Source organism: Anser brachyrhynchus, assembly GCF_964034855.1.
Source record: "Anser brachyrhynchus genome assembly, chromosome: 2".
NCBI classification, from domain to species: domain Eukaryota; kingdom Metazoa; phylum Chordata; class Aves; order Anseriformes; family Anatidae; genus Anser; species Anser brachyrhynchus.
In genome coordinates, this window is record NC_137695.1 from 116,709,736 (window position 1) to 116,735,097 (window position 25,362).

Genomic DNA, 25,362 nt, shown 5'->3' on the forward strand with positions numbered 1-25,362 from the left:
CAGATTACCTTGGATTTATAGCAAGGTAAATCTGGTTTTGTTTATTTGTCTGTTTGTTTTCAAAGTCCTTACAAATGAACATCCATTATCTTCTTTGTTCTGCTTTTATAGTTTACTCCTCTCTGTGAAGTTAAAAATAGAAGATCAGTATTAGAAAGCTGATTCGGATCTGATCCAGCCTATCAATCTGCTTTGTCAAACACCTGAGCTTGAAGCAGGGAACCTTCTTCACCTGCATTCTTACACAACCCCTAAGAGGCTTCAACTGGTCATGTGAGACGAGATTTTCAGAAGTGGCCACTGATCATCTATTTGCTTCCAAACGTATGATTTTTCGGGAAGTGTTTAGCGTGGACTCTGAAAATTATAAAATCAAAAGAAAGGAGGGCTGGAAGAGACTGTGGTAGGGGACACATAGAACTGGGACAACCCAAACCAATAGCCTGGAGAAGGAAAGGGGAAGGAAAATGTTTTGCAGCTAAGGAAGAGGTGCAAGCAGAGATGAGTCCAGTGTGAGATAGCATGCACTACCAACACTTTTCCGAGCATCCTGGGCATGCACGAGCATCTCTCTGACAAGGCTGAATAACAAGTAAATGATTTCACAGTGAAAAACATAACTTGTCATTTGATTGGATATTGGTAAAGTACAAATAAATGTATCACACAGGAGAAAAAGTGTGATTCAAGAGAGAAGGTGTAAGGAAAAGCATTCCCATCCTCTTCCTGCCCCATCAGGACTCACATTGCTTCCTTAATCATCACCAGGAAATGTGAGTTTCTTTTGAGAGACACCTGCTGAACTCTTTGTGGATTTGTTCTGGTGGCTCAGGACAGGAAGAGGAGTGTGATGTCCTCTGAAGCAGGTCACTGCATGCGTTTTTACAGGAAACTGAGAGCCTACAGACAACTTTTGAAGGCAGAAGGCTTGTCCACTAACTTCTGTCCTGGTAAGATGTACGTAGGTCGTGTGTTCAAATGAGAGCTCCCTGTTGGACAGAAGCTCCTTACTCTTGTTAGAGTTCTACCACCTCGATGCTGCAAATTGTCCATCAAAGCCTATCCGATCAAACCTCGTTTCAGTAATCCCTGCTGATGCGAGGTTAAGAACATTAAACCAATGCCTCAAATTGCAGCAATCTGGCCGCTGCTGTAAATTGTATCTAAGTTTGGCTGGATCAATAGGATCCAAGGTCTCCTTGTATTCTGTTCTTTCTTTCACCAAGAAATGCACTTGTTATTATTCTTCTGTCTTAAACAAAGATATCACGGCACAGAGAAATAGGGCATCGTTATCCTTTCCACACAAAGCACAGAAACCCTTACCTGCAGCATATTTATCCAGACAGGTCTAAGACTGTACCTGTTGCCCACTTGGTTACGACTGCAGCCTGTGCCCTCATCTCCACCCCATACTGAGGTGTTGTGTTAAGAAAGGGGATGGTTCATGAGCTTAAGTCCTCGCTGATGAATAGAAATTTTGCTGTTCCCTGTTAGGGTTTGTTATATACTAAGAGTAAATTCTCTCGCCTGTAATATTCTGGCAATGAGTATTTTTTTATTTTTTTGAGATTGATTAAATGCTTCAGCTTTGCTCAGTCTATTAATCTCAGCAGCCATTTATTGCTTCATATACTACAGTGCATTTGGGATTATCCCTTAAGCACTGTGTGTAGAAAGCATGTAGCAGTGAGATACAAATTGTGTGTCTTGGAAATGCTTTTCTGGAAATGAAGAAAAGGAGCTGTCAGAAAAAGTCAGGATGGTTAATATTGGCACTGGGTGCCTCAATCTTTTGTCACCAGTACCGTAAGCTCCCATTTCCTACATCAAATGAGTGATACTAACTCAGATTCTGTGGTATAACCTAGTGTACCCTTACCTGTCTGGTAATTCCTGGTGACACCTGGTTCAGAGGAAAAGGGATTTTCCTGCAACTTCAGAGAGCAGTATGAGCAATTGCTGCTGTGCATTGGCTGGGACATTCAGCCTCTTAATCTAGTGAACAGCTACTGCTGCCTCCAAAAGCTGCAGTTATCACTATTCTGCATATTATGCATATTTTTAGAGGTAATACATGCATGCTGCTGGATGAGGCAACCTTCAAACATATACCAACTACGTTAGCAAATGGCTATCAACACGAATAAACCAAACACTAGGAAGTCTATTATTGAATTGTGAATCATGACTTTTCGGTTACTTATTGTTCTTTTGTCTTGCAAAAATCAGTGGTTAGCAAAACAACATGAGCTTCAGTGGAGATATGCCAGTCTACGGCAGCAGAGGGACTGCTCTTTGCTGCTCGGCCACTGTTACTGACTTCGAGCAATCATCTCAGGACTCTCATTGTATAAATCCTTTGCTTGGTTTGTTGCTTAAAACTGGGTTGGCTTTCATTTCAATAATGTAAAAATGAATAGGCACATGGATCAAGAATTAATTCATATAATAATAAAATCATTGAATCATTAAGGTTGGAAAAGACCTCCGAGATCATCTGGTCCAACCATCCCCCTACCACCAATGTCACCAACTAGACCATGTCCCTAAGCACCACATCCAACCTTTCCCTGAACACCCCCAGGGACGGTGATGCCACCACCTCCCTGGGCAACCCGTCCCAGTGCCTGACTGCTCTTTCTGAGAAGAAATGTCTCCTCATTTCCAACCTGAACCTCCCCAGGTGCAACTTGAGGCCCTCTAGTCCTACCACTAGTTATGTGCAAGAAGAGGCCAACCCCCAGCTCCCCACAACTTCCTTTCAGGTAGTTGTAGAGAGCAATCAGGTCTCCCGAGCCTCCTCTTTTCCAGACTAAACAACCCCAGTTCCCTCAGCCGCTCCTCACAGCACTTGTGCTCCAGGCCCTTCACCAGCTTCGTAGCCCTTCTCTGGACACGCTCCAGGACCTCCATGTCCTTCTTGTAGTGAGGGGCCCAAAACTGAACACAGCACTCAAGGTGAGGCCTCACCAGAGCAGAGTACAGGGGGACGATCACCTCCCTGGCCCTGCTGGCTACACTATTCCAGATACAAGCCAGGATGCCGTTGGCCTTCTTGGCCACCTGGGCACACTTGGCCACCTGGGCACACATTCCCTCTGCAAAGAGATAACAGTATAGTTAACCAACCTGGTTACCTATAGTTACCTAGTTATTTGAATGGTTTTGCACATACTGAATTTAGAGATCTCGATAGCTAATGAGGCCCATGCACAATGAGAGAAAAAAAACAACGTGGCTGCAATATTTTGGTGTTCCTTGCTTTCTTGCTTCTCTATTCATCCTTCTCTATCACGCCAGCATTTAGTTGTGTCTGTCCATTTATGCTCATCTCTTGTCCCGGTGTGCACTCCCACACTCTCAAATCACTCCCTTGCTAGCCCACCAGAGCATTTTGCCTACCCTACCTCTCGACCATGTTTCTGATGGGATGCATCTTTCCTACTAGAATTCCCTTCACTTACGGGAAAACGTGGTGTTGCAGATAGAATGGTTTTGAGGCTGAGCACTGCACAGGAAGGATGATTTATGAGGCCATATGAAGTCATGGGATTTGAAGTGCTCTGAAAATAACACAGATGAGACCAGCAATCCTCAGAACATGTGAGACCAGAAACAGGGAGAGTTTCCCAACATGGTACTCTGGCAGTGACATGGCAAGAGTTTAGGAGATCAAAGAGACCATGATGTCTTCTGAGAGCACATTCAGCTATGCAGGCATTCTCTGTTTCCCAGAACTGTGACCCGATTCCCTCCCACACCAGCCCGGGCACCCAGCCCTGCATCCCTGCTGCCTGAGCATTCAGGTCACCAACAACACAGCTGAGAGTTTTGTTCCTCCTTGGCTCCTTGCTACCCCCACGTTACTGCTTCCCTCTGAGTCTTCAAAATGCTTGACCACAGTCAAGAAAATCCCCCACTTGCTCCCATTTCCCTGACCAAACAAGCCTTAAATCCATACCCCCATCCCTGTGTACTTATCAGTGGCTTCAAGTCTTTTTCAACAGAGGAGGCTGTCCTTGATCTCAGTCCCCCATGACACCTACTCCATCGCTCATTATATCAAGTTATTTTCCAGGTTCCTTACCTAAAATTATCAAGAGTAACCCATGTATGATTGTTATTCTATCTTAGGACACATACGTTCCATCAGGAGGGTATTGATACCAGAAATTAGTGCTGGCTTCTTACATCATCATGTCAGTTTCAAGTAGTGTTTTGGGAGTGATTTTATAGCAACAGAAATCATAGTCTTCCATTTTAGCATCATTCATTTTCTTTCTTTTGCAGTTCTTAGTTCAGTGATAACAAAGGGTCCAAATTATTTTTAGCAGTTTTCTTCTGATTTTATTTATTTTTAAATTGTTTTGATCTTTTATTTTAAAGCAGCCAATTTTTTTTTTTCCCTTCTTAGACTTAGCAGGAGTCTTAAATAGTTGTTTGTGGTTTTTTCAGTAGCCAAGCCTTCATGAGTGAATTTTTAGAGTACTGTGTGGTGTTCACATCCAAAATAGAAGCAGGCAATACACTGTGCAAGTGCAAAGCACAAACCTCCCTTGATGATTCCAAAGCACTAAATAGCCAGCATGGCACACCAAAGAGCAAGTGCTGCTGCGAAGTTCTTCACTGTAAAGCAGGGTCACTTTTTCCCTGTTTCCATATCATGGACCCAACATGAACCTCAAGCCAGGCAAGAGTATCCATGTTAAGAAACCTCACAGAGAATCTGAAGAAAAACGTATTTCCAAAGTGTCACCCAGCTGTGCCAGCCCAGACACTACCAGTCCCTAACACCTGTCCTACCAGGAAAAGACACACAGCAGTTGACTCCCCTCACAATATAGCTTGGTCTGACAGAGACTGAACTATTCCCAAAGTTGCTATGAGTCTGATGAAGACGCTCAATATATGGGTGAACCCCCAAAAGAAAGATTATTCACCAAGGCTCCAAGCCTTCCCACAAAAAGCTTTTATTACATTAACTCATCCGTAACTACAAAACTATATTGTTATCTCTTTTCCTCATCTCCCTCTTTGTATAGTTCAAAAAGGTCTCAAAATTATTTCTGTATGCACCTCTGGTGGTATTTATTTTGGTGCACCTTAAGTACAACAGAGACTTATTTTATTTACCTAGTAAAGCCACATCTTGTTTACTAATTGAGCATCTTCTGCTCTTTTTTCTCATCAGGTGATTTTAAAATTCACAACATATAATGAAGCTGCTAAGTCTGAAAGCCAAAGCATTCACACTGAGAACACACTCTGAAAGAAGAGTAAAATCTTACTGAGGGAAAAAAATCCAAGCAATGTACAGAGTACCTTTCTGGGCCTGCAGATGAAGGCTCTCACACAGATCACCCACTCTGTGCTACAGGTAAACAACCATCAACATTCATGAAAGCACACGCAGGCTGCACAATGGTCCCTCGGATCCATCACACAGAGCCCTCCCGCACCGTGAGGGCTGCCATGCACTATTTCATTTTAGCGTTCGTACAGACATGCAGAGCACACAAAACTAATGCTTCACAACTGAAAAATTCCAAGTAGTGTTTCAAAAACAATATGTTCCCTCTTCAGGGCAGGTGCATCAGGCATCTCTGATCATGTGCTGCTGGCAGCTGGTGCTCAGGAGGGCATCCTGTGGGCTGTTCAACCTGTCCTGTAGGTCTCTGAAACTCTGTCCAGCAACCTTGAGCTCTAACCTTCGGTCTCAGCATTATGCAGGGCATAGCATTCGATTACAATTCAAAGCATATATTGCTTGGATATCTCAGGCTCTCTGTTTAGTGCCTACTGTTCCACCTCCTAAAGAGAAAGCCTACTGTCACGCTGCTGATGCTTGAATAATGGTGACATTGGGGTTATTTTTCTTTCGTCCAATGAAAGGTTTCTTTAACCATGACTGTAGGAGGATAAGAAGTGAAATACTAACTGCATTTATGTTCATACTGCTAACCACATTGGAAAACGACTTCATTTTTTTTTAAGTTTTCACTGGGGAAAATGGATAACAATTTATGAACATTCACTCACAGTCTTTCCCAAGCAGACTCTCATTACTATTAATCAACATAGCAGGCCGTGAGATTTAGCAGAGGAATAGTCCTTTTGTTTCTAAACTCAGTGGGTGAGTATGGAGCCAAACAGTGCGTGCTGAAAATGGGGAATACCATTTTTGCAGAGCTGTTTCTAACTTTCTGTGGATGGGCAGCCCTTGAGATGGGCTGCCTCTTCATGGCAGCATGCAACACAGTCGTAGTAGTTCATTCAGAGTCAATTTCCTCATAACCAGAACCAATAAAACCACTTGCATATGAGCTTCCCAAGTGCTTATTTCCAGGAATATATACTTTTGACAGTCTCAAGTCACACAGACATTACTGGTCATCCCAGTTCTGCTGCAAAATCCCCTCCAACCAAACTCTACATCTGTCTGTACAAGGCAAACCAGTAGACACTAAGATAATGAATACATTTAAGAGGCATAAAGCCAAAGTATGACACACTGGGAAAAGGCTGAGGTGCTTCTTGGAAACTGAATTTATGAGTTACCATTTTTTTAGGGTTCTTTTTAAAAATCAATGAGCATGTGAACAAAGGTGATTTATTTGATATAGTGTACTTTGACTGCCAAAGTTTCAACAAGCTTCTTAAAGTAGCTATGCTTCTTGAGAAGAGAGAAGGTGTCTCGGAAACTGACCCCCAGTTAAAAGGTAGGAAATAAAACACAGGAATTAATGGCAACGTTTTGTAGCAGAGGCTGGTTACCAGATATTACCACAGAGATAAATGATAGCGCTTGTGCTGTACCAGATGTTTGCAAGTTACGTAGCAAAAAGGTAAAGAAAGAAGTTGCAATGTTTGCAGATGACACAGCTGTTCAGAGAGTAAAGCTGACTATGAAGACTTGCAAAAGGATTCTTGCTGTCTTTTATTAATTGGTGACAAAATAGCAGAGAAAATCCAGTGCCAGTTCATATACTATAACACATGGGAAAAATATTATAAAATAAACATGCAAAGTGATGCGACACAAATTAACTGTTACTCAGGAAAATGAACTTGAAGCAGTTCTGGAGAATTTTCTGACAATATCAGCTTGTTTCTCAATAGTGGTCAAAAAAGCAAAGTGTATTTTAAGTATTACTAGAAAAGAAGCAGAAAAAAGTAACAGTAAAAACGATCATACTGCTGTAAAAATCTATCACGCATTCTCATCTCAAATACAGCAGACATTTCTGATCACCCCGTTTCACAAGAAGCACAGTGAAGAAAGAGAAAAGTGACAGAACAATAAATGCATGCAGTAGCTCCCATATGATGGCAGACTATATACTGGGGGAATCTTCAGCTTCCAAACAGTCTTTCATTATTTTTCACAATACCATAGCCAAAGAGCCTCAAGGCTCTAAGTTCAAATAAACAAAATGAAACATTTTTTTCCACGTAGCCCAGAATTGAATGATGGACCTTAATGGCACAGGATATTATGCAGGTCAAAAGTATAATCAGTTTTTAAAAGGAATTATAAAGTTAATGCAAAATAGACCGATGCTTTTTAGTAAGGTAATCTGGATACAGTCTTTGTCAGAGGAAAACTTCCTTATAAGCCCTTTTTCAACATATGTGCCTTATTTCAGCATTTTAGATACACGGTGTTGAGTTAGACAGACTTTGACCTGACCTACTGCAGAAGTGGTTGTGTTCTTGCATTTCCCGATCCTGGAAAGAGCCATACCCAATGTGAAGTTTTTCAGAAATAAGTGACGCTTTTAAATCTCTTTATCATTTCCCTTCTTATCCTATTGCCTAGACATGTGGAGTTTTCCCAGTGTAGGTCTCTCAAAAGCTCGAGTCAAGACTGAAATACGGCAGTTGACCCTGGAGAGCCTGTGAAGTTTGAGGCCCCTTCCAGTCCTCCAGTTCTGTAACGGGGGGATGTTGTGGCCAGTTTTTGATTGCTCAGGAACAGGATACCTACTTGTCTTGTACTTATCCAGATGTATCACTATTCCATCCCGAGTCACAAGTTCACAGTCAGGCCCAAGGAGCAGGACGTTTTGGTGTGTAGCACCGAGGGAATACTTCGAAAGAAATAACCGCCACAAGGAAACAATGACACATAGCATGATAAATGCCAACTGCTTCTTTATCTCTACCTATTCCAGAGCAGATAACATGAAGCACTTAAACAGAAGAATCTCATTTCAGTGGAAATCCTCTCATTTAGAGAAGTTCTGGGTGCAAAATTAAGCACCTGTGTTTTTTCCAAAATTTTCCTGTCAGATAGTTCCACATGAAGCTTAAGGCCATCTAATTGCTTTTATTATCATTATACAGCTAATGCAATACTGTAGTGTCTACTAGAGATCCCCATTAGAAATAATATCCCCCATACAGGTACCAGAAGTGTACAGAGCCAAGGTCTCTACTGTGCTAAACTTGGATGTTAGAAAGTCATGAGGCAGATTTATATCCAGGATAGCAAATCTAGCCCAGTCTTCAAAGCCAGACAGATCTCACTGCAGAAAAAAAGGGACAGGCTACTAAACAGCCATCAAACTACTTCAGGAGAGTTTCTAAATATTCTTCTGTGTGAGTGAAGTGATTGATGGTCTTGCTATTTCTCCTCATATCTCAGTAGAACATGTGGTTGATAATTACATTTTGTTCTTGATTAAAATGGCACCCCTTTGCTAAAATCTTTGCTGGGTTAGCGGGGCAGACAGTTAACATTTGGTGGGATTAATCACTCCAGGGTATTCAAAAGCATCTCCAGTATTGCTCAAGGAGGCTGTTTCAGGATAGGAAAGCAGGACACAGAGAAGAAGAATTTGCAGAATCCAAGCTGTAATCCACCTCTCTGATGACACAATCTGAATTGCTGTTATAAACCCAAGTATTTGGCTAAGGTTACTTACCTGCATAGTGTTGTGTTCATGTCCCTCAGGTGACACAGCTGTATATACTCGTGCCCATAATGCTGACTCAGCAAACCAGCAGCTATTGCTGTCTGTAACTGAAAGCACTAAAACCCTATGTTTACCCATGGGCTCGATTGTGCTGCCTTAGGTCCACAACGCAATATAAAAGCTACTGCCTTATCGTTAAGTGAAACAGTTTTAAAGTATTTAATCTGATGAATGTGGTACAAACCCAAATAACCTTTCGCCAGTGGTTTGCTGCACTTACAGTTATTTAAAGGTGATTGGAAGAGTGATTCAGATGGAGAATAAGAATAAATATCAGATTAATTTAAGAATATATCTTTGCAGAGTGGAGTAGCACATAGACACAGTGTCACCACCCACAGGCTGAGAGCACCAGCAGATGCACTCTTCCGGCCCTAGCTTTGCTTCTTGAAGAGCTTCTTTTGTCTCCTACGTACAATCACCCACTGGCACAAGGAGCGGGTTCAGCTTGTCACCAGGCACAATGAAATGCAGGAGCACTTCTCAAACCCACTTTGGTGTAAAATCACCATGGTTAGCACTGTCCAGCACCAAACCAGCCATGGGCAGATGCCTTTGTGCTGGGGGATCTGAGAAACCCCTTTGCTAGTTTTGCTGCCAGGTGGAAACCTCCAGCACAGCAGTAGCCGTGTCTCAGTGAAGAGAGTCATCTGTGGCTCAGCCCTGCCTGCATATTCTGTTGCCTCTGAAAGACGCAGCAGTAGGGCACGATTGCCATTTAAGTATGAAGGCATTTAGAAACAGGCAAAATTACATTAATGCACTGACTGGACAAATCCCTGAAAAACTGTGTATGCAAGAAGATTCTCACAGCTTTCTGTGAGATCTGCCTTTTCTGCCAAGTCTGTTGCTCTTGGTTATTCATGATTTAACTCTGTAGTATTTATTCAATTAAAAAAGCACCGGAGGGGTGAGGAAGGTTATGCTTGGTATGAACACTAAATGAAGTATGCCTGTACTCAAGAATTAACGTTCGTATTGAAGCAGGTCAGTCTTTAAATCAGTTTTGTTAGTCTCTCTGAGTTCTGATAATTTAAAAAGTACCTTATTTCTGTTGGCTGGCTAAAAACTCCATTAGTTATATTTTTTATAGAGAGATCACAGGCCAACATGACTTAATGTTCTGAAGTCTGTGTTCCCACATAGCTCAACTTATTCAAGTAAGCAGTGCTAAGGTTTTGTCTTTGTGTTAATATGATTCTAATAAGAAGTGGACTAATACTAGCTTAGGCCTAACGTTACTAAAGCCTGTTATTTCTTTGCTTTTCCTATTACCCAATTTGTAACTCACACTGGGTAGTAACCAAAATGCCTGCTGGGTGACTTTTTAAGTAGGTTTTCTTTGCAGCCCATTTGCTTCCATGTAATTGAACGAGGTGGGGCTGAATCTGCCAGTCAATTTTAAAAGGCTTTTTGTAAGAATGTTATGAGCCACCACCTCATGTTTAGAGCTGTGATTACTTTTGAAAAGGACTGTCTTTTCAAAGGAGATCTCACTTTGTCAAATACTGGAAAGGTTTTCTTGTTTTCTTGAAATACAATTATCCCTGGGGTTCTAGAAGTGGTAACTGCTAAAAGGCTAAATGAAGCAGAAATCATTTATATCATTTGTGTCAATTGATCAGCTGACACAAACAGTTGCAGCCTTACTTTACCACATCAGAGTATTGATACTGCTGTGCCCAAATTCTGTTGTGATTTCCGGTGGGTTGTTATATACTCGTTTGTTAATGTTACTCAATCTGTTTGCTGTCTTTAGGGCTCTGGCTCCATGTTATTAATATTGGACCACTACAGCACTTGGGAAAAGAAAACTGATCAGGATCAGGGAGCAAATTACATTCTGTCCAGTTAGCTGGAGCACCCAGAACACGATTCACATTGACAATGCTTTATACTGCCTCTCTGAGTTATTCCTCGTCCAATATTGGAGCTACAACAGTAAATACCCGGTCTGGTATGTGGTCTGCACAAACAAAGTTATCCCTTCAGCATGTCTACAACAAATCTGAAGCAGTCGAGTGAGTTGTCCCACTTCAGTGCCTTTCATCATCCAGCTGCGGCACTCTAACTCCCCATTGCTAGGTGTCTAAAGCCTCGCGTGATTTCTCTTGGAACCACAACTTAAGACAATCCATCCCGAATTCTTTTAAATCCATCTGCTTTATTATTAAACTGATAAACTGCAAAGTCTTACCCTGTTGTATGTAATCTCTCTCCTTCCGAGCAGTTCAGCTGACTCATCAGAGGCAGGCCAACACCAGTGCTGTCCTCGCTTCTGCTGTGAAATGCAAGGTGTCTGCTCCCTGACCTGCTGCCGCTGGACCTGCCACAGGTGTGTGAGTAACACAGGAGTGCACAGGTAAGCAGGGCTTGGTAAGTAACACAACGGCATTCATGGTTTTGATAACACTCTCTCAGTAGAGGCGAAACTGTGTGCCACAGCTCTGGCATCTCAAGTGGTGTGTCTCCGTCAGGTCTTAGGTTCAAACAATGACCAAATGGGAAAATATCAGGGGTTGTTTTATCGGTTTTAGCAAACAGGTTTAAACTGAGAAACCTAGAAAACCGGGTCCTGCTTTCATATCAACGCTGAGACTGGTAACAGCGAGTATGTCTTTGGTGATGTTGTTTTCTACTGACACGTCAGATATCATGGCATTACTAAAAAACTCATTATCAGTCATATTTGAACCAATGGCTTGGGAAGCCAATGTATCTGGAGGTTGAGAACACATAATTATATCAATGTTTGTAGATTTGACTCTTTCTCCTGTTGCACAGCGTTGGGTCCACACTGACTTCTCCACACAAGAGGCAGTATTCCCTGTAGAGCACAGCTTCACCTACTTTATACAAACTGTCCCAAAACTGTTCAGAAAAATGAGTCTTGATCCAGCTGGAAGGCTGTCAACACAGTTGGCTCACAACTACTTGCTTCCTTACCCCTAAATGGGGTTCTCTTTTTGCTTGTCTCCACTGTAGACAACACACAGAATAATTATGGTTCTCATTTAATGTTCTGTGAACACACGAGGGCTGAAATTAAATATATTTTTTAATCATCTCAGAAATATGAACAGGTTTGTGGATAATTTTTCATGTATATTTGTTTTTTTCTTCCAACTACTGCTACTTCCCAAGGGTTTTTTGTTGACATTTGCTGACTGTACAAATCAGGGCCTGCATTTAACAACATTAATTGGCCAGGACAATCACTAGCACAGGACCAGGGAAGATTTTGCTATGAGTGAGCTCACTGCTGCACAAACACACAGATGATACAATCTTAGCAGCACAGATGCCTTCATGTAAGACCTTTAGCAATCCAATACTGATGCTTTAGCTGCAGGAGACACTGCTAGGTTCTAGCAAAGTTTGCTCGGCCCCAGAACTACATGAGCGTGACTAGAGTCATCTGAGAGAGAAGCTGTCTCTGAAAGCAATGTAGTCACATGTATATTTATCCCTATATTCCCACTAATGAACTCTGCAAGACCAGCAAAGAGTGAATAGAGAGATCTTGGAACACAGAACTTGGAAAATTGGATAACCTAGTAAGGGAGCGTTGAGAGCTGGCAGTAAATGAAGAGCTTCAAACACACAAGGTGCAACATTTTGAGAGGGTTTCGCTGTATAAGAGTGAAAGCTCAAAATTTCAAGTGTGATTTTGCTGAAGAGAAAAAAATCATTTGAAAGGAAAAGTAAAAAGGGAATGAAAGTAGATATGTAGACTTGTAAAAAGGATAAAGGAGGGAGTGGGAGAAGACTAAACAGTCTCTTCCCATATCAGTCTTAGATCTTCTTTCTGCATGCCAGAAACTATGAAAATGTTAAAGTGCTGCAATCAAGGAAGACATTTTTGTATTTGCTTGTAATCCTGCACCCCTGCTATCAAATATCCTACTTGATTTGTTGTCACTAATTCCTTAAAGTGTAATTATTATTTGACTTCACTTTGTACTTGGCCATTTTTGTTCAATTCTCAGAAAAGTAGTCAATGACTGATGGTTGAACATTACACAACTTTCTGGCCTAGTTTATAATTTGAGTAAAATCTGCCTTTGGAGAAAATTCTTCCCCACAGAATGAAAGAAGCTTTAAATTAAAAAGAACTATAGAAAAAGAGCTGTATTCACCATAACTCACCACTGGACAGATACAGAGTTCAACAAAACAAATGCGTTGCATACTAAGCATTTGAACAGATTACTGAATATTTCAAAAACTGGGGATGATGTAGGCTTTTTTTTTTAAAAAAAAAAAGTAACATTCTTCAATTTAGTCAGCTTTTCAAATGTTTCTGTTCCATAAACTGAATATCTGAGCAGGAAAGAGTGTCTTGCAGATAGAAGGCACAGATCACAGCCACAGAAGAGATACAAAAAAATAATTGATTTGATTCATAGCCTCTTCCTATTTCTTTATAGTTTGAGGAATACTTGGCTGAGTGAAATTCTGTGGTTATTTTGAAGAAATACTTGTTTTGTTTTCATAAATCAGAGCCTTCCCATTTCCTCCATAAATCAGGGAGATGAAGCAATCCTGTTACCTTTATTCCATGTACAGTCAGACGATGGGGTTCCACCTCCATCCTTGCACAGGGGAGTCACCCTTCCCTCCTCAAGCTATCTACAGGGACTCCCATTCACTCGGAAGGGATGCCATGACAGGAGGTTATAGAAATGTCTGGAGGACAACAGGCAGATGGTGAAGGGGCTGGGCACTCCTGCAAACAGCCAGCAAACAGCTGCTGAAGGAAACTAACTGCAAAAAAATTAGGGTTAGGCTCAGAATAGAGAGAAAGAGTAGACCCAAGATGGAGAGGCTCTGCCAGGGAAAACAGAAGATGGTGACATAATCCTCACCTGGGGAACTTCTCCTCAGCAGAAGGCTGGGATCTGCTTCTCCCGTTGTTCTTGCTCCAAGTAATTAATTTTCATCCTTCCCTTCTTTAAGAAACAGTTGACAAAACTGGGAGTGAAATAAAAAAATAGCCATTTGTCTCTTTTAGTCTCAAGACTTCATTGTGTGTGTGTGTGTTTCACCAGTAACCTGGAGCCTTTCAACCTTCTTTTTACTGTTTCCAGAACTGTCTTCCTAAACCTTTCGAAAGGATGATATAGAAAAATATGGCTAAAACATAGCATGAATATTTGCCTCCATTTGTCCTATCTCTATGGACCACTGAATATTCCACTTATTTTTTTGATGAATTCTAACCTAACCTTCTTTTGTATGGTACTAGGTAACCAACCCAGGCTAAAGGAAACCATCAGCCATTGGTGTTTCCATTATACGAAATCTGTGCATTATTCAAGATCCACCGTATGCTCTTCCGTGGCCCATTTCCCTAGTTCTAACCCGCATCTAATACTCTGCATAACCAACTGGAAAGCTCAAATCTGTGCATTTCTAATCTCTCGGTACAGTTACGTGGTCTCCAAAAACAAATGGCTGGTAAGGGAGAAAACAACCAGTGAATGAATAAGCAGCATCTTGTTGCTGCTTGCTCAACTTTCCAGCAGTTCTATTGTAAATTCAAGGATTCTGGGAAGGAGGAAAAATGCTCAAACAGTGTGTGCATGGCAAACATAAGTTGTGTCCTTTCATGATGCTATTATTAAAGTTGCAAAACAGTACTCTAGAGATGCTGCAGGCTGGATCCTCACTGCTGCAACCTTCTGGAGTCCTGCAGTCAGCAGAGCTATAGAGGCTGGAGCTAGCCGCTCAGCTGACCTGCCAGTCTCGCACGCGGTCTGCACGGTGCTGTGCAGCAGCAGCTGGCATGAACTGAACAAGTACAAAATCGAGTGCTTAGAGTATTTCTTTTCACACGTGTAATTGGATTGAGAATTGGTTTTAGATGGGCTCAATCCACAAACACCAGTGAAAACAAGCCAATGACATATACTACTGTGTTGATAAGTATTTTTTTTACTCTGAGCACCAGTAACACATAAAAAAAAGCCCAGTTCTTCAGTTTTGTACAGATCTGAGTAGCTTTTTTTGTCTGCATAAAGGTAATGTAATTTTAGAAAAATGTATGTGAGGATTTTTAAGACTGGACTCTCGTAGAAGAAATTGTACCGTAGCAAAATATTATGATATATTAGCTTTTCAGTTCCGTACACCGCTATCTTGTCAGAGCTCTGAATTAATTGACTGGTATTGACTACACACTTCAACACTGAATTGCAGAATTGGATTGTTAAGAATTAGGTTATCCCTTGTGATTTAAGCTGTTAGACAAAATCACAGACACATAAGGTTGGAAGAAACATATGGCTCATAACTTCTTTGAGAAAGAATCATGTCTGTCTAGTACATTCCTGAAAGAAGTTTGTCTGTCCTGTTCTTCTAAAGCTTTGATGATGGGAATTATTTAAGAAACCTCTTTAAATGCTGACAAAAGGATTGTCTAACAAATATCTCTCTTGCTGCAAGTCATTTCTCATCTTATTCTTTGTTGGCATGGAGAAGACTTGATTCTCTTTGCAAGTCTTTTACACAGGTCAAGAATGCTATCAGGTCATCATTCAGTTTCCTTTTTTTCTAGATTAAATAAATCTTCCCCCACCCCCTGGATTTATTGATTCTCATCATTCCTTTTACTCTCATATAGTTTTATTGGTTTATTTTTTTCTCTTATCATGTTCCAAAGTGGACACACAACCCTAGTTATCAGTGCTGAGTAGACCAGAAAATTACATTTATATTCCCCAGAATTTCATTTGTTTGGCTTATGGGTCAGTAAAATCATTGAGGGAGGAACATTTTTCAAGCAGCATCATACTGTTGACTAACAGTCAGTTCATCAATGACTGGAGGACCCGAAGCCTTGCCTGCCGTATTGCTGCCTTGCCAGCTATTCTCCACTCTGCAGCTGTGCATTTGACTTCCCCCTTGAGGAGTTCTTTGCATTCTTTATTGAATTTGATCTTATTTTTTTCAGAGCATTTCACCAACGTGCCAAGATTACTTTAAATTCTAATCTTGTTCGCGAAAGTGCTCAAAAACCCTTCCATCTTGATGTCATCCACAAATTTTACTCTATTCAAACCATTACTCTCATCCAAGTCGTTAATGAAAGCGCTGAGTCACGCTGACCCCAGCCATACCCTTGCGGGACCTCACTTACAACATCCTTCTGGTTTGACAGTGAATCATTGATAATTACTCCGGACAAGTGGTATTTCAACCACTTGTGCACCTGCCCAGCTGCAGTGATTTCAGCCTGGCCTCATTCTTTTCTTCTGTTCAGCACGTAAAAACATCATGTGGGACCACATCAAAAGGTTTTAAAAACCCTTGGTCACATTTGAAGCTCGCCATGTACCAGCCAGGTCAGGGATGCCCAGTGCACACAGCTTATGGACTGGATCCACCAAGTCAGTTTGTGTAGCCCACAGCCAACTGCAAGGCACCTGCCGTACCTACGCAGTCTGCAAGTTATGTTCACCTGCGTGATTCAGCCATAAGCAGGACCTTTGTGGTGCTTACCCAGTAAATCCAGCACCCACAGGAAGGAATGGACTTTTGCAGGCATAAAGATAAAGGGTTTTGTGGGTACAATGTTTCCATAACACACAGGAAAAGCAAGGCATCTCCTGCTCATGCTCACCCCCCAGAGTGGTCACATCACCAGCAGCAAGCGGTTTAGGTGCCTACAGCACTGAGCTGCTCATCCTGAAGAAGAGATGATTAGATCTGTTTAACACAATGTTCTTCAAAAGCCTTTATTGCCTGACTGTGTTCTGCATGTTTAGGAACAAACTGTATTAGTTTGTTTGAAAATGCTTCTCAGTGACAGTCCCAGCCTGACTCCCCCAAAGTCTCTATTTTCTTCATTTTCTCACTTTTAATGACAGGTATTATGTTTATCCACAGGGACTTTTCTTCTAGCAGCTGTCAAAGATTATTGTTAGTGCTTCTGAGAATGCTCTAGCACTTTAAATTTGCCAGCATAAAGCTCAGCAGGCTGGGCTGATTTCAATGTATCTACATCTCTTAAATTTTAAAATGTATTCTCTACTTGATTTTTGACTTTTCTATAGCCCTGTTAAAAAGAAACACGGTAAGTTTCTGGGTACCAGCACCTTGTTTGTGACTTAAAACCACTGAACACCTCAGTCTTGGTGTCATGTGCCTTTCCTCTCTCTAAGCCACAGACCTTCCTTCAGCCTCCCCCCGTTTCTAACATCCTTTCAAAGCTCTCATTACAATTTGTCCCTTGTGAGTCATTTTGTGCCTTAGCCTTTCTGAGCCCTTCCTATTCAGGCACCCTTTGTCCCTCTATCCCTTTCTGTACAGCTGATTTTGTGTGATTCCCGTTATTTACCTTACAAGGTGAACCTGGAAATGCAGTAGGGCATTTCTGCGGTGCTCATTGCAGTCACGAGGACAGCGAGGAGGCGGTGCAGTCACAGGGTAGCTCCATGTCACACAACCCGGCGTGTACACGGCTGGCAAAGCAGCTGCAGCTTCTTTAGAGCCAGCAGTAGATGGACACGCTGTCCTCCCAAGGTAGTACAGCTTCATGTTCACATCCCGCACGTGTCTGTGTTTGAGCTGCAGGCCACTTTCAGCTGTCTGCTCCTACAAAGAAATTTCCACATACTTAATTTAAACAGTGGCTATGGATACGCCTAATCCCAAGAAAGACGTCTACCATTTTTCCTTGATCTTAAAGTGTTTACAAGGGAACCCGTCCTTTCTTTTTGCAGGTGGAGGAACCAAGATGCGGAAAGGGTGAGGGCTATGTCCAGGGCAATGCTCGGCACGGGCTGCATTCAGAAGGGCAACCAGGCTGCTGAATCCCAACCCAGCATCCTCGCCACAGCCTCGCATCGTCTCCACGGATGAACTGCTGACTTCTCTCCATATCTATCAAGGACTTGATGATACACGTCTAACTCCACTTTCCATTTTAAGCTGCTGCAAACTATTCAACCGTTTGGCACAGACAGCAGCGATGCTCTCGGGAAGCTGAAGTTTCTGTAAAGCCCTACGTTGCTTCAAAGTATCATTACAATAACCAACTTCCAAACTTTTTTTTGGAGAAGAGTTTGAAAGTTAAAAGAGCTTGGAAGTTAAAAGAGTTTGGAACACAAAGTTAAAGCCTTTGTGTTCACCAGATGTAGAGCACAGCAGCACAGTAATGCTCTGTACACTACATTAATGCAAATAACAGTCACAAACTTGCAAGCATAGGGTGACGGTAGTTGTATAGCACACTGTTTTCGCTCTTTCACAGGGTGACTGCCACTGCTAGCGTGCATTATTTATTGAAGATAAAAACTAAAAGGGAATGAAATCTACTACTGTAACCGGCGACCTTTACAGCTTCATCCTCTCAGACGAGCTGAAATCTGATGGCTTAAGAGAAAGAAGCCTGCTGAAAAGTCCCTTGGCTCCCTCGCACCCCCGTGGTACACACCTGCTCTCAGCGGTGCTTCCCTCAGATTCCCACCAAGCCCCGGCACCCGGGCCGGACCCGTGCCACCAGGTGGGAGCTTGCAGGAGCTCGGGAAGTGCAGGGGAAGCGGGCGTCTTGCAGCTTCCCCAGTGACAAGCAGCAGTAATGGCCGCCACCAAAAAGGTGTAAACTCCTTTTGGAACAGGATGGGCGATACTCCCAGAAGGGGATTTACAAGTGCTGGATGTGAACAGTCCCCTCGTTTTGCAAGCCAACAAATGTCTGCTGCAATGCACTTCTAGTACAGCGTGACCTCTCTGCGACTGCCATCGTGTTCTGAATGAAACTCACGCAGCTACCACAAAGCTACTAATTTAGTAACACGCTTAATCACAATTCTAACTGGAAGATCATTAAGAAAGCCCAGACTTACACATGCAATCTGGTACTAAGCAGCCAACACCATTTCCTTCTTCCAAAGACAGAATAAATAACGTTATTAATGAAAAAAAATCACAAAAATCTAGCGTACAAATTGCTTGTAGTTCCCTGCTAGCACATTATCCACTAAAATCTTTTCTTCCTATATGGCACAAATTCTATTTCTTTCTATGACATCTCAGTGTTAAGCACTACATTTCTGTCAGTGGTACACTTCATTGTCTGTAGTGAGTCAAGCGAACCACCAACATGCAGTGTCAGTGTTGCTGCTACTACTATCTGCATTGTGGCATCTCCAAGCTAAAGATCAGAGAAATGATGATGTGCCCAAAGTCCAGTTCGGATAATGTATCCAAATGGAACAAATTCCGTTCATTATTTGATTTCACAGGCACTTAATCATACAAAACGATGCCTAGCTGGCACAGTGGTAGATGAACTAGGGAAAGATTAGATTTGTCAACTGTGACATTAAGATCAGCACAGCCTAGCGCGATTCCCTCTCTCCTCACACTCTCTTAGATGTAGGAGGTGTGATCTCCTCTCATTCTTCAGCAACGGGGTGATGTCAAATTAGGAACCCCATAAGCTGACACCAAATGGTGGGACGGCTGCTTATCAACTCCGTTGTCTTCCTTGTTAAAGCACCATTTGTGTCACTCCAGAGGAGACCAGCTACGTACGGAAAATTTGAGGGAACTGCTAGAGAGCTCGTAGTTTTTAATGCTATTACACAGTAAACGTAGGAAAGCCAGTAAATGCTTTGTAAACTGCTTCATGAATTGCTGCCGGGGAAGAGGAGCTGGTCAACGTGTACTAGGGCAGCTTGCTCAGAAGGCACAACAGAAAGCAGGGTCAGGAGGGAGCACTTGGTGTTTCCAGCAAAACCCCAGCCAGCCCCACCTGAGGCACTTCCTTCGTGCTGGAAGGGAAGGAGACAAGCCACACAGCGCACGTACAAATTAGACTGCTGTTTTTTATGGATGCGACGTATCCTAAAAACTCAAGGTGAAAGGTAATAGCTAAGGAAAAACCTGTTAAGTTTGCCCTAGAATTACATTTCAAGTTTAAATGACTCCCGGTCATTCTTGTTTTCCAGCCTTGTAATTAGGAGCTTGCCCTCATGCCTGGCTGGAGTAAACCTTTAATTTGATTAATGCTTGCACTTGACTAGTGTTGATGACAAGCCTAGGTGAAGCTAACAAACTTGAGGGTATTGTCTATCTTGTGAGAAGCTCCAAATGCATCCAAGTAAAGAGGCAGCTTCTTGAGGAACTGCCCCCCTAGACATGTGTAAAGGATCAGCAAACAAAATGTGTTCCTTTGTAGGTATGAGAATTAACAAGAGGACAAGAGTTCTCAGGTGTCTGACTGCAGAAAGATGCTGGCTCTGACAGACACAAGCCAACACCCCTCCTGCAAGGAACAGGTGCCTGGAAGTTATCTTACAGTCACAGGCAACACTCAAACTTCCCCATAACACTGCATTTTAATTTGTACAGTCAGCATCCCAGTAAGACTGGCCAAAAGGTGGGATGTTCACTTAGCAGAAGTGAAAATGATTTTTGATTTGGTTATCATTTAATTTTCATCCAATTCAAGGAAAGCCAACAAACACAGTCTATCCCTGCAATGCACAGCACTTGAGGGAAACTCCCCTTGGAATACACTGATGTTCAGTGTACCCCCAAAAAACCAGCTGCTTGGCTGGGTGGGCTGGCTTGTCCATCCCATGACTCCTAACAGGATCGAGAGCAGCATGGAAGCCCTGATGTATGGTTCCTAAGGTGCTCTGCCAGGAACCAAAGCACTTTTCTAGGGGAATCCTGCCTGCTACTTGATGACAGTCTGTTGAACTGTTGCTGCTATCGCTAGTCTCAATCCCCTTATGAAAGCTTTCTGTGCAAAGCTGTCACAGCCGGGTCTGCTACCCATAGAGCAGGCAGTCCTTGAGCCACTTAGCCTTGGAGGTCATGTTCTGGAGAGTGAAAGATCATGGTTTATTGTGGTGAAACTGCCTGCAAGTGAAACATGAGTAGTTTAGTGTTGCATTAAAACAGCGATGAATTTAGCCCACAATTTCAAGAAATGGAGCAGCGCACCCTGACAAAGCCTCAGAAGCTATAAATTATAACAGCCCTCCCAGTCAGCAGCCCAGCGAGCTACGAACATCCTCAGCCCTGCTAACCTCTCAACTGGATCCCTACTGAGCATCAAGGTATGTCATCTTCTGAGCTGGTATCAGAGAGTTTAAGGACAGGTTCTCCTGCGGTCTGACCTCCTTTATGTGTCGCTCTTTGCTTTCAGTGAGGTTACTGTCACTTAGACGCAATCTTCCCTCACCTTGGCATCACAGTGACAGCACCCCTTGTTGCAGGCTCACTCGCTCCATCCTCTGTGACACTGCCTTTCCCCTGCATTTTCCTGCTATTCTCTGGCAGTAGCAATCAGCTCCTGTAGCTGCTACCAACTGCAGACACGCAGACCTCCCCTGCTGCCTCTCCATCACCTACCACACCTCATTTCCAGCTCCCCATTCAGCCTCCCCGTCCTCCACAACCTCGCGCTTCACTTCAGCTGTTTTGTCACATCTCATGCACGCCATCCCCCTCGCGTTCCCGTTTTACCACAACAGAGGGTACCGTCAGGCCGTCTCCTGCTTTACCTGCCATGCCTGAGTCACGTCCTCATCCTGTTCTCACCTCTCTTTCCCCGGTGCTTCGGTGGGACAGGAATTGCAAACGGGTGTAACAGGGCAGCGGTGTGAGAACCCGGCTTTGTCAGGGCAACACCACTCCCCTGGACTGGTTCTCTAACGTGGATTCTTGAAATCTGCGTGCACTTGGACGGGCTGCGTGATGCCCTAGCTATCTAACACCACGCACTGTGCCCTCCAGCACGATCAGACCTTCCCCCTTTTCCCTCTTCTGCTCGGCTCCGTCCAGAACCGCTGTGCCCCGCTGGTGTTTCCACATCACCCAAAGCACCGGTCCCGATGGAGCAGCACCCCAAAACCGCGCGCTGAGCAGGACGCGGGCCCTCAGCCGCTAGCCCCAGCCGCAGGTAGGCACCGCAGCGACCAAGTCCCGCATCCCGCACCGCTCACTGTTCCCATCCGCGCACGGGAATGCCCTCGACGCCTGAGGCGAGGGGCGCAGGAGCGCGGCACGCAGCCCGCTGCCCGCAGGTACGGCATGGCGGCGGGCGGCACCTCGGGCTGCTCCCCGAGGGTACCGCCGGGCAGGGGGCGAGCCCGGCAGCCGTGACCGGACCGGACACGGACACCCCCCCCCCAACTATGGACCCGGAGGGACCCGCTGCCGGCCCCCGGGACCGCGACGGGCGATTTTTGGGGAGCCCCGGGGCTGGGGATGGAGGAGGAGGAGGAGGGAGAGGAGGGAGGGGTGATGGGGGGGGGGGGGATGCGGGAGGGGGCGCCCGCCCCGCCCTCCCCCAGCGGAGGGATGACGTCACCCCCGCCGCCCGGCCCAACCGCCGCCCCCCCGGCCCCACGGCCGCCCGCAGCGCCCCGGGGGGAGGGCGCAGCCCCCGCCGCCCCCCCCCCCGCCGCCGCCCGGCCGCGCGGGGACCCCTCGCGCCGCCACCCCCCGCGCCCCCCCTCCCCAGCTCCCCTCCCCTCCCGCCTCGCCCCTTCCCCACGCCCACGACGTCATCCCCCCGGCTGCTGGCGGGGGGGGGGGGGGGGAGCGGGGGGCAGCTCGGCGGCCGGGCAACGGCTTCGCGGCGGCGAGCGCGCCTGCGCGGAGGCTCGGCGCCGGCGCGGTGCGGCGGCGGCGCAGGCGCAGGGCGGGGGGCGGGCGCGGCGGGCGGGCGGCGGGGCAGCTCCTGCGCTGACACCTGCAGCATGTGCCAGGAGCTGCAGCGGCAGCCGCCGCCTCTGCCTCTGCGCGGCGCGGCCGCCCCGCTCCGGCGCCGTGCGCGGCGGCGGCGGCGGTGCAGGAGGAGCAGGAGCAGGAGGCGGAGGAGCAGCAGCAGCAGCTCCAGCAGCGGCAGCTCCAGCGGCGGCGGCGGCGGCTGCCGGCGTCCCTGCCTCCCGCCCGGCAGCGCGCGCGGCGCCTCGCAGGTGAGCGGCGGCCGCCTGTTGCCGCGCGGCCGTTGGGGCGAGCCGGTGGCCGTTCCCTCACGCGCCCCAACGGCCGCGCGGGGCCGGGATGGGGATGGGGGGGGGGCGGGTTGTGGGGTCGCTGCGCCCCGTTGGGGGGCGGAGGACGAAGTTTGGCGGCCGGGGGGGCGGCAGCCCGGCGGGCTCGCAGCGCCCTGCGGCCGGCAGCCGTGACAGGGAGCCGGCGGTGGCGGCCGGGCGGGCAGCGCGCTGCCCGCCGCTGGGTGAGGGGTGCGCGGGCCGGGAAGCCCCGGTGCGCCTCGGTGGGCCGGGAGCGCCGCGAGGAGAGGTGCGGGAACGGGAAGCGTCAAGGCAGCGCCCCGGGCTTGGCGTCCGTAGGCTTCGGATGCGGCGTCGCGATGGAAGTTTTGTAACTTTGCGTTCTGCTCCTCCAGCTGCTGTCGGGATGCAGCAGTAGTCCTACGGCAGTGGGGGGACAGGGGCTCCAGGTCTGCCTCTTAACCCTGTCGCAGCTCTGGAGCTGTTCCCCGAACTCCCGCCCCAATGCCGGGTTGTCTCCCACATGCCTCCAGTGCCAAGCGGGCGCCTGTTCGCTGACCGAGCGAAGGCAGCTGGAGAACAGTGGGTGCTAGGTCTCTAGGTCTTCAGTTGTGCTGGTGTCTGCCTGTCAGAGGGTAAGTGAGCACGAGATAAAAGCCAGTGCCATCTTAAATATATATCTTTAGGTTGCTCCTCAAAAGAGCGCAATCCCATTAACACATTTCGGTGTGTTACCCTACTGCCATTGCAGTCGCCAGTCAAGTTCCCATGTTTCTTCAAAGTAAGTAGTGAATGCACTACTTATTTTTCTGTTTTTGTGTGGATTTTACCTTATTTATCACAGGACAGAGTTAAAATTCGAAGAACTGCATGCCTAAAAATAAATCTCTCCTTGCTATAAAAAGTCACACGTAAAGCATCAGCTCCTGACCCAACCTCAGCGCGCTGTGGCTGTGATCAGAATGAGGTGCTACGGTTTTGCAGCGGTAGAAGTAAATACAAAATTAGGCACGTGCGCACGCCGTGATCAGAGGCAAGTGGCTAATTCGTGCATGTAATACTCGGGATGCGTGGCTCCACAGCGGTGTGTAATTATTTCCACAAGCGGTTTTTGGTGTGTTACTGTTTCTGTGCACCAGTGCCTGAACTATGCACGCTCAACCGTGGTGGATTCAGCTCTCTCATGGAAGCACCTCAGGCCCCCATCGTGACCACAAGTGTGTGGCTGTGGTCGCTGTGTGGCGGCGTGACCTACTGATTCCACAACTGAAAATCCAGAAAAAAGCACAAAGTACGCTATGGGAAGGTGCTGGGTAGCAATCTCTTGAGGTTTAGAGAAAGGTGAGGGATGGATTTATCTTTTTTTTGTTTGGCTTTTGAAGATTTAGTCCTTCATTAATGATTTCCTTGATTTCTGCAGTCGTGCGCTGTCAGAGACTGGAGAATAGATGATCTCCTCCTGTCCATTTTACTCAGTGTAAGTCTATTCAGAATAGCCTTTAATGGTCAGCACTGATCTAACTGCCATGCCAGGCAAATAATTGCACTGAAATCAATGAATATATACTGACATGAAACCGAAAAGAAAAAATCGGTCTCATGGTGTTTTATATTTGTATACCTGGAAGTCAAAAATAGCTGTCATAAACACAATGTATCGTTTCAGGAAAAAATAGTCTATGTCCATCTTACAGTTGTCCAAAAAGTTTCTCTCTTCAGTTTCAACAGCTTTTGGTTAGGGAAGTGAAGGCAGCAGTCTTGGAATGAGAACTATTTTGCAGAAACTTTTTGTTCCAGTGACTAATCTCCTTCTCTTTAATTCCGTGGTCTTAATCTTATTTTGCACATATACACGCTATTAATGTTGGCCAAGGACTGTTTTCTTAGGCAGGGCCCCTAAGTCTGTCGCCAGGTGTCGCAGGGTTAACTCTGATGCCTGTGTTTTAAACTGTTGCTCTTTACATTAATTACATGTGTTCCTATCTCTAGGCACAACAGCCAAATGTAAGTGGTGTGCAATGTTACGTTCCAATTAGTTTTGCTGTGCAAATGTGGATTATAGTTGACGGGTAAGTCTGACATGCTCTGCATGACTTGTCATGTTTTTCCTGGAGAGAGGGGAGTCTTGGGACTGAGTCACCATGGAAGAACATGGAGCCCCGTAGGCACAAAACTGGTGCAACAGAGTGATGAGTCAGACCTCTTATCTTTGAATTTGGTATTGTGTGGTATTCACGGACCGGGTGCATTGTGTTCATTGTGTACCTAGGCAAGTAACTAGCAAGTGGAAAACTCACTCAGACAATCCTCCGACTCTGCGATGCCTTTTCTTTGCAGAGATGATCCTCCTTCCATTGAAGTAAAAGTCTGTTGGTTAGCATTGTGGGGGAAATCAGGGT

The 25,362-nt window shown here is 45.3% G+C and overlaps 1 protein-coding gene and 1 long non-coding RNA gene across 6 annotated transcripts in view; one reads left to right on the top strand and one right to left on the bottom strand.

The window, feature by feature from the left end:
- Positions 1-166: 166 nt before the first annotated feature.
- Positions 167-21,903, bottom strand: LOC308188915. The gene is made up of 3 exons (XR_013945870.1): positions 17,323-21,903; positions 13,850-13,955; positions 167-11,307 (listed from the first exon to the last, which is right to left on the bottom strand). It is a non-coding gene; the product is annotated as an uncharacterized lncRNA (long non-coding RNA).
- A 740-nt stretch (positions 21,904-22,643) lies between these two features.
- DTNA (dystrobrevin alpha) overlaps positions 22,644-25,362 on the top strand; it is a 234,486-nt gene continuing 231,767 nt past the window's right edge. For 4 of the 5 annotated variants that reach the window (XM_080578412.1, XM_080578423.1, XM_080578413.1 and 1 more), the window contains exon 1: positions 22,649-22,924. The gene's annotated coding sequence lies outside the window, so the exon portion shown is untranslated. Of the gene's footprint in view, positions 22,925-25,362 lie in introns of all 5 variants that reach the window. The other variant, XM_080578415.1, reaches the window with a different exon arrangement.